This window comes from Coenobita brevimanus, chromosome 44 (genome assembly GCF_032717465.1).
Source record: "Coenobita brevimanus isolate Jiangsu-jjx chromosome 44, ASM3271746v2, whole genome shotgun sequence".
Lineage (NCBI taxonomy): Eukaryota > Metazoa > Arthropoda > Malacostraca > Decapoda > Coenobitidae > Coenobita > Coenobita brevimanus.
In genome coordinates this window covers 40523159-40532904 of record NC_136997.1, presented here as the reverse complement: position 1 = coordinate 40532904, position 9746 = coordinate 40523159, and the positions used below count along the sequence as shown (strand labels likewise).

The 9746-nt window shown below is 41.2% G+C and overlaps 1 non-coding gene across 1 annotated transcript; it reads right to left on the bottom strand.

The window, feature by feature from the left end:
- Positions 1-4168: 4168 nt before the first annotated feature.
- LOC145398252 (5S ribosomal RNA) lies at positions 4169-4287 on the bottom strand. The gene has a single exon (XR_013897104.1). It is a non-coding gene; the product is annotated as a 5S ribosomal RNA (ribosomal RNA).
- Positions 4288-9746: the final 5459 nt, after the last annotated feature.

The following is a 9746-nucleotide window of genomic DNA, read 5'->3' as shown; positions in this document are numbered from 1 at the left end:
TGTAAATAATGATATACTATGTGCTAGTCTAAAAAACAAAAATGCAAAATATAAGTAATATTTGTGTGTTTTGCAGTAGCTGATAGACCAAAGAATATTTATCTAAAAACTGAAAATTCTAAAGAACCTTGAAACAGTTGTAGAGGAACCGGTTTTCCTTCTAGGAGACGTTAATGAACATGTTGGGATTTTTGGAAGCCAGACCTACAGTGAATGAAAATGGACAAATCATCATAGATTTAATGGAATATTTCTACTTAATCATGGTAAATGATAATCCAGAGTGCAATGGGGTCATTACATGGAGCAGAGGAGACCAAAACTGCACAATAGACTATGTACTGGTGAACAAAAGGGCTCATGATAAGTTCATTGGTATGGAAATAGATGAAAAACAAACCATAATTGATGTATCTGATCACAACCTTGTACAAGTTAAGATAAAGGAGCCAAACTCCAGGAAACCAAACTTCAAGAAAGGGAAATGGTAGAAATAAAAGTTTTATAAAACAGATAAAGCCTCAGTGGATTAATACAGAAACCTACTAGAGACAGTGATTCATGAGGAAGAGGTGGCAAATGTGGAACAGTTGGATAAAGCCATTAAAATATGTGCAGACAGAGTATTAAAAAGAACAGTAATAATGAAAGTAGACCAAGAGATAAAGAAAATCAAAGAACCACTGTGGATGAACGAAGAAATTAGGAAATGAATAAAGGAAAGAAAACGACTGAACAGATTGAAGAGGAATGCAAATAACACAATGTGAGAGAGACTGAATAATGAGTACCTGATCCAGAAGAAGAAAGTCCAAAAAATGAATAAGGAAGAAATATGTGTATATGAAATGAAACTGACAAAAAAGATGAAGGACAGAAGTGACAGGAGGAAAAATAGAAGAAAAGAAAATGAAGTCTGCGTGAATGATATGGAAGGCAATCAGCTGCAGGAAACAAAAGCAAAGACTGAAAGAAGCGTACAAAGCAATATATTAGCAACATGAAAACAACATGCAGGAAGTGTGGACATCAGAAGCAAAAAGAGAATACATGAACATTCACAGAAGTTCAGAACCAGCACAAGGTAACATTACAACTCAAGAAACAGAGTTCCATAACACCTGAGAGAACACTTTGACATGGCTATGGGGATAAGAAAACTTAAAAAAAAAAAAAAAAATGGACCTAGAAAGTATCACAAGAAAAGAGGTGGAAGAGGTACTAAATAACCTAAAGAATAAAAAGACAGCTGGGCTAGGTAATTTAAAACCAAAGTTTTACAAATCTTTGCTGAAAAGTGAGAAGTGTATGGTCGAGACTATAACTAGTGTATATAATGTAATACCAGAAGACGTACCTGAAAACTGGAGAATATCGAGAACACAAATGATACCAACGACTAACAAACCCACGGCAAAACAACTCAGATGTATAGCCTTGACTAATTATTCGTACAAAATACTTACAAGCCTGCTAAAGACAAAAATGGAAAGACACCTAGAAAAATAACGATGAAATGCGGGATACTCAGGCGGGCTTCACTAAAGATAAAAGTATCGAAGACAGCTTGCTGATACTTTATAGTATGTGGAAAAGACCTACAGATTGAAAAGACCACTGATTGCAACATCTCTTGATTACAGCAGAGCATATGACTCCATCAAACGAGGAATGCAATTAAAGTCTTTAATGAAATACAAAATTCATCCAATGATAACTGAAGTCATCAGCAGCGTATATAAAAACGACGAAACTGTAATAAACCTAAATAACAATGTGAAAAGTGAAATTAACATAAAAGTGGCATAAGCAAGGTTGCACAGGCTCTACAACATTGTTCTTGATTAATACATATATAATTCGGTAAACCATGGAAGAAGGAAATACTGGATTCTTGAGTGAAACTTTCGAACTGAATATGTAGGTCTCTGCTGATGATGGCTTAGAATTATTTTAAAATGTGGAGGAGGCAAGGAACAATATCCAGAAATTAATAAAAGTAAGTAGAGAGTGTGGTTTAGAAATTAATAAGGATAAGAGTAACATTATAATATATATATGAAAGACCAGCCAGAAGAAACTGAAGGAATCAGAGTTGCAGAGCATTAAGTATTTGGGACTACGGTAACCATAACAAATAAGAGGAACATGTTAGACAAACAAAGGAGATCATGATAGAAAAAGGCCGAGAAAATGGCTAACCTAACATATCCAGTAATACAAACATGTTGCAACTAGATAATGATAAGGAAAGTGTACTGGAAGAGCCTGGAACTACCATCAATACTGTATGGCAGCAACATTATTAACCTTACAAAATCAGAAATAAAGAAGCTTCAGAGAGTAGAAAATAAAGTGCTTAGACAAAAGTGTGGAACAACTAGATCCTCACCAGTTTGGACCCTTAGAGAAGTGGGAGCCTCATCAATGTTAGCAAGGATAATGGAATGAAAAATTCAATACATAAGAAGCATACTGCGAGAAGGAAAAGAAAGTGGAAGAAACAACAGAAACGATCTGTTAAGGGAATTTATATTAGAAATGACAGAAGAAAAGAGATACAAATGACTTGAGGACATCATCAGATATATGGGAGAAACTGGACTGGAAGAAAAAAAGTGCCGAGTAAGAAGAAAGAGGACATAAAAGAACTGATAAGGAAATGGGATACAGCAAAGTGGAATGAAGTTATAATGAGTAAATCAAGCCTTTTTACTTACAAGGAGTGGAAGAGTGTAATAAAAAGTGAAGACGACATGTACGAGAATACCCCGGTTTCAGTAACTTTAAAACAGAATCAAACACACTGCCTCTAAAGGACAAGAAAAGATTTACAAGGGAGTCAACGGCGTGTAAGATGTTTGGTGTAGAGTTGGGGTGCATACACAAACAAAGCAGGTTGCCTGCGTGCTGGTCACCGGCATCGACCTGCCCTGGTTACCTGCGCGGGTAGGTGGTCATGAAGGACGCAGGTAACCAGCTCCGACCCGCGCAGTGAGGGACAAGGACGCGGTCAGTTGTGATCCACCAGGCGTACAGCGAAGATGTCAAGCTCAGCGTCTGATGAGTTCATGTTGCTTGACAGTGTTCACACAAAGCTCAAAAGGAAAAAAGAGCGATACATGAAATAAATTGCAGTCTAATCTATTGCCTTTTTTTTTTATAAATAAATAGAAATCAAATTCTTTGCTTATTTCAGCCCACAGTTTATCAACCACATTTCTGTTTGCATGGAGCTTACTTCTTTTCTCCCACAATGGTGGTCACTCAAATACTTTGATAATCAGGAGCTCAACGTCCATCTTGCTTTCCAGTCTGTATGGGTCTACCTACGCGGACTGAGCAGGCAAGAATGGTTGGAGGAATCTGGAAAGCGGGTTGAAGCATGCTGTCTGCTCTGACACGCTCGACCTCGCTTCTTCTGTGCACATCTACACTTGTTTATATGGTTTAATTCTTGGCGCAGGTCGGCGCCAATAGCCCGCGCAGATAAACCTGCTTTCTTTGTGCACGCACCCTTAGAGGACATTATTCATTTTCTTTTGTTTTGCCCACACCCGTCGAGGATCATAGCTAAAGATCGAAGGTCGCAACAATCATATGTTGAAAATGAAACAAATATAATGAGGAATTTCCTGTTAAGCAGTGGTGAAAAATCAAATGAAATTATTCACCAGAAGTGGAAATTCAGAGAGAAAAAGATAAAGAGCTCAGTCGGGAATAGGAAGATGCGCTTAAGGAGGCACCATTGGAAATGCAAAGCCTTTGCACAGTCATTATCATCATCATCATCACAATCTGCCTTCTTTTCCCCAGCATATACTTAACACTTAACGTTTGTCTGTCACTTTCCTGTATGACACATGATATCAAACAACAGAGAAACATACCAAGATTCTCTCAGCTTAGGAACATTAGCCAGAAGAATGTGAGAAGCAGAAGAGGTGAGATATTTCACAAACTTCATTATAATATTAATAATAATAATAATAATAATAACCAAATCAATAAATAATAATAAATATAATAATAATAATAACAATAATTTTCATTCATTCATTCATTGCCAGACGCCATGTATCCCAGACGGGGTGGCCAAGGGCTTAGAGTTAATTGTTTTACAGGGAGGGGCACTAATCCTCCACCAACCCCACTTGACACGTAGGGATGCCAACAGCATCTGGTGTTCCCAGGCGGTCACCCATCCAAGTACTAACTAGACCCAACGTTGCTTAACTTCGCTGATCGGACGGGAAGCGGTGTACTCAACGTGGTATGGCCATAATAATAATAATAATAATAATAATAATAATAATGATAACTAGAAAGCACTCTGAGAGCGCCACTGCCATTAAAATGGATCCGGATCCGATCTGTGGATACAGGATCCTGATCCGGATCAGCCCGAAAACTTAATTTAATTTTTTCTTGGTCCATGGCCCATCTTTCCACAAAATTTTACTGAAATTCATTGAAAAATTTTAGAGATACAGTATTATGCAGGATACTTCGGATCCAGATGAGGATCTGCACCAAAATTTAATCAATTCTCCTTAGGCCATGGCCCACCCTTCCACAAAATTTCACAATATCCGTTCATATCTTTTTTAGTAGTTCCGGATCCGGATCCGGATCCGGTTCCCCCAAAAAAATAAATCACATTTTTCTTGGTGCATGGAGCGCCTTTTCACAAACTGTCATTGAAATTCATTGAGAACTTTTGGAGCTATTGTGAGGAATACTCCGGATCCAACTCGTATCCGGCCCAAAATTTGATCCATTGTTCATTCGGCCATGGACCACCTATCTCCAAAATTTCATCAAAATCCGTTCATAACTTTTTGAGTAATCCTGCTAACAGAATGACAGACAGAAAAACATACCAATGTGGGGAAAAACATATCCCACCTTGAAGGAGGTATATTATAATGATAATAATAATAATAGTATTAATAATAATAATAATAATAATAATAATAATAATAATAACTAGAAAACGAAAATTACCATTAGCAATTTCAATGACCCACCACATGACAAGGTCATCTGTTTAGTGCATGTGACATCTTTGCATTAAAAAAAAAATAAAGCATATTTTGAACTTTGTCTCTGGCTGTGACCTTGAGTTTTGGGTCAGCGTCATTCATAATTGGCAGCCATGCATAGCATAGCAAGTTCTATAAATGTACCAAGTTTACTGACTGCATATCAGTTCTATCTTGGGTTTTACCTCCGCCAAGGAGGTTATGTTTTACCTTGCATTTTGCCTCTCTGTTTGACTGTTATCAGGATGGCTCAAAAATTTATGAACGGATTTTGATAAATTTTTGTAGAAGGGTGCCCCATGGTCAAATGAAGAAATGATTAAGGTTTGGACCGGATCCAGAGTATCCCGCCCAATATCCGCAAAAGTTCTGAATTAATTTCAATGAAATTATGTGGAAAGGTGGGACATGGATCAGGAAAAAATTCATCAAATTTTCTGGGGGATGTGGATATGGATTCGAATCCTATATTCCCGGATCCGGATACTGGATTACCCAAAAAGTTATGAACGGATTATGATGCAATATTGTGGAAGGGTGGCCATGGGCCAAGGAAGAAATTATTAAGTTTGAGGGTGAATCTTGAACCGGAACTGGATAATCGTGTACAGTACCTCCAAAAGTTCTCAATGAATTTTAATAAAAGTTTGTGGAAAGGCGGGTCATGGACCACGAAAGAATTAATTAAATTTTGCGTTGGATCTGGATTAGGATCCGCATCCTATATCCACGGATCCAGATCCGGATCCTTTTTAATGGAAATTGCATTGTCGGAGGTATGCACTCTCAGAGTAGCTTTCTAGTTTTAATTTGTGCACTCAATGAGCCCAAACTGCTTTACATTGAGCCCTGGGTAATCTCATAAACTACTGGCCAAAATGAGTCCTTAGTCATTTCAGACCTGCTCACTGACCTTGGCTATGTCCCAGAAAATTTTCAAGTTTGTATGTTTAACGGTTTCTGAGAATCCGGGAATACACTATTTCGATAGGCTTTTGTTTGTAACTGGAAAACTAGTACTGGGAACTGGATGATACTGGGTCACATGAAGCCGACGGTTGAGGGACTTAGATGGCCTGGTATGATGGCCGTAGCTTTGAAATTGAATGAATACGAGCAATATACGTCTTCGTAAGAAATAGTAATAATAATAATAATAATAATAATAATATCAGTAACATTGACAAGAACAATATAACTGACCACTGGTTTGGTGAGTTATAATGAAACACCGAGAACTCTGGCCTGGCATACTCCCTGCTTGCGAGATCAGGACAGAAGGGTAAAGCTAACATCCTCACCCTTATTAACCACTCGTGGGCAAAAGGACGCCTCCCTAGCTCGTGGAAGACGTCATCATACACCCCATCCCCAAGCCATGCAAGCCTGATGCCAAGCGACCCATATCACTCCTCAGTTGCTTGGCAAAGACAGCTGAAAGGCTGGTCCTTTCTCGTCCCACCTGGAAACTAGGCCTGCTGCACTCGCGGCTCTTTGCCTACCTACCTGGCAGAAGCATCCAACAGTGCCTAACCTCCTTCCTGGAGGAGCTGAAAAACAGTCGGGGAATGGCTGTCTTCCTCGATGTCAAGAAGACATTTCAGCTAGCTGATCCCAATGCCATTCTTGCAGTCCTTGTCAACAAAGTAGTCTGCAGCAGGCTTCTCGCCTGGATCCGCAAATTCTTCATGGATTGTGCAGTCAGAGTCTGCTTTCAGGGACAGCTCTCTCCTTCTTATCTCATGTCAATGGCACCTCTCAGTCTTTTCCTCTTTAACATCCTTGTAGAGAACCTGCTGTTAATTGACTTCACCAGGGGCATCTCCCTGCTCTGCTACGCCAATGATCTGGTGCTTTTTCTCCCATAGGGACTGCTACAGTCATTCACTAACTGCTCTAACCCACCTCCATGACAGATGCTGCAAACTGGGCCTCAAGATTAATCTTGAGAAGACCAAGTGCCTGCCTTTGGCTTACGTCCCCCTGAATGTCTGCTCCACCTAGGGGGACTCCAGCTTGAAATTATTCACAGCCATCAGTATCCTGGGGTGTGGTTTGATAGTTGCATGACTTTCAACATTCACATCCGGTACCTAAGAGAGCGAGCGGCCCTCAGAATCTGTGCACTCAAAGCCCTCTCCCTTCACACTCTGGGCACCTCATATTGTGTCCTCAGGACCTTCTACTAATACGCTATCTGCTCGGTTGTCTACTATAGCGCGATCTGTCTTGTAGAGCTTTCAGGTGTGCAAGTTCGCTCCCTTGAGGTCCTACAAAACTCTGCACTATGTGTGATGTTAGGAGTTGCTCTGTGGACACGTATTGAGAACCTCAGAATGGAGAGTGGCTTAGCCTCATCTAACGCAGAATATGGTGTCGATTGACAGCAGTCACAACACAGCTCTGCAAGCTCAGGCCACAACTTCCTGTCTCTGAGCTGATGCACTGCACCCTTGCAAGGCCCCCCTATCCTCACCCAAGGAAGGACTGGCACACTACACTGCCAGCATAATCCACCATCTTAACATCGTTAATGTCAGGGAAGCCCCGATCTGCCTGACCCAGCCTATACTCCTTGCCCTTCATGACTGTCCCCTGTGATCCAGAGTCTTGCCCCACCTGACGACCACCTTAGAGCATCTCTGCCAGCCGTCCTACGTCAGGATGGGCTCCAGAGAATAGCATCGCTCTGGATCCCAGGGACAACTGAGTACCTAACTGAGGGGTCAGTCACTGCTGAGGGAGCAGCAGGTGTTGCATTTTTCAGCGAAGGTCGTGTTGAGACCTGGAGGCTCTTCTCCAGGTCCACAGTGTGTGAGATGGAGCTCGTCACCATCGTAGGCGCCCTCAGAAATGCATTCTGTCGCCATCACAGATGCATATTCATTCACTCAGATTCACTCTCGTCTCTGCACAGTATACGCACATGACACCACTGATGAAGTAGGACTGCTGACCTCTGTCGTGGCAGTGGCTGACTCCATCACAAGAAATGGAGGTAAAATATTCCTCCACTGGATCCCCAGTCACATAGGTATTGCTGGCACCGAGGTCGCCGATGCCACGGCTCACTCTGCCACTACACATCCTGACATAACCTTCCCTCTCAGGTCCAATCTCTCTCAAATCAAGTGACAAACACGCGCTGCAACTGCCAGACTCACCCGTGCAGATCATGAAGATTGAGTGGTAGAAGGTTCATGCTCTACCACTTAGTATGCAAGGGCCACTAATTTATGAGCCCCTCACTGCCCCTCCACACACCCACAACTCTTTTACAGTGCGATTATGCCACCTAATGCTGGGTTATCCATGCCTCACTCAGATTGCCTGCAGGGACCCTGACCCACGCCCGCATTGTCACCAATACTAGCCCCTATTATATTACCTCTTAGACTGCCCCTCCACTTCTGCCCTTTGCTTCACCTTACGAGGCAATCTCGTCAGACGAGTGTCGGATTTTGACACTGCTGCTGAAATCATTGCACTATCCCCCATCTCAGTCCTCAACACTATCTCCTCTTATCCACCACCTTGATAGTCATACCTCCGTCTAATCCATTAGCTTTTATCTTCCCTGACAGGCTTCATCTGCCCGTGTCCATACTGTTTTAATAGACGGACGAATCTATACTAACTAACAAACAAACTCGGCTCCTGAGCTGTCAACGCAATGCATCGCTCAGTACAAGGTAAACAGTAAATGAGGTAGTTTCACACGGGGTGGAGGGTGGGAAGCAAAAACGTGTCTCGGTCTGTGTATGACGGCACAGATAATTCAGACTGTGGGTCTCAGACTTGTAGTATAACCAGTCACTCACCTACCTTCCCCGTGATATGAGCTCCCTGGACTATATGAATTACATTTATTTGCATCCTAAATTGCATGCAGAGTAATGAAAAGGTTAAAACTATCTTTTTGAGATATTATAAAATATGACTTGAAGAACTATCAGTTTTTAGAGAATATAGGAATGTCGTAGACAGGGTCATACAGACACAGATATGATGTCACAGGTGCCTGTAAGCCAGCTGCTTATGAGAAAAAAAAAATGAAAATATTGACAGAGATCACTGGTTCAGAGCATAGCAAACCCAAACATATACTAAATGATCCGGAAATCGTCAGTTTACATTGATATACCATTACACTTGTTTTCTTTTATTCTCCCATTCTCTCTCTCTCTTATTATCCTTGACATCACAGCCTGTGTGCGAGCCGGGTTCGGTGAACCAACGTCTCGTATGCTCTTTATCATAGCTCAGTATGCCTCCACCAAGCCTTGTGCACGAACTCGCCGTACAACCTCCATGACGGTTCATTGTGGGTTGAAAATAATAAGTCTAAACATAAACTAAGTCAACTTGACCTGACTTTGGCGTTTGACTTGTTGACCTTGCCAACCTAAGTAGTTGATCATCGCATTCTGCATCACAGACATAAGTTTGGTGGAGACACACGGACGGACAGACTACTTACTCCATCACACGTGGGCGGAGGCATAATAATAATCTCGCTCTCTTAACATCTGCATTCACTAGCGTAAACTTATCCAAACTAGAGACAATAAATGTTGTCATTATCAGCCCCTTCACAACCAGGGCTCTCCTGAACTGAAAAAAAGTCGCTTGGAGATAGAATATAACAAATTCGGATAACTCATCTGAATAAAATAGTCTGGTGGTAGCTTGTATATATAA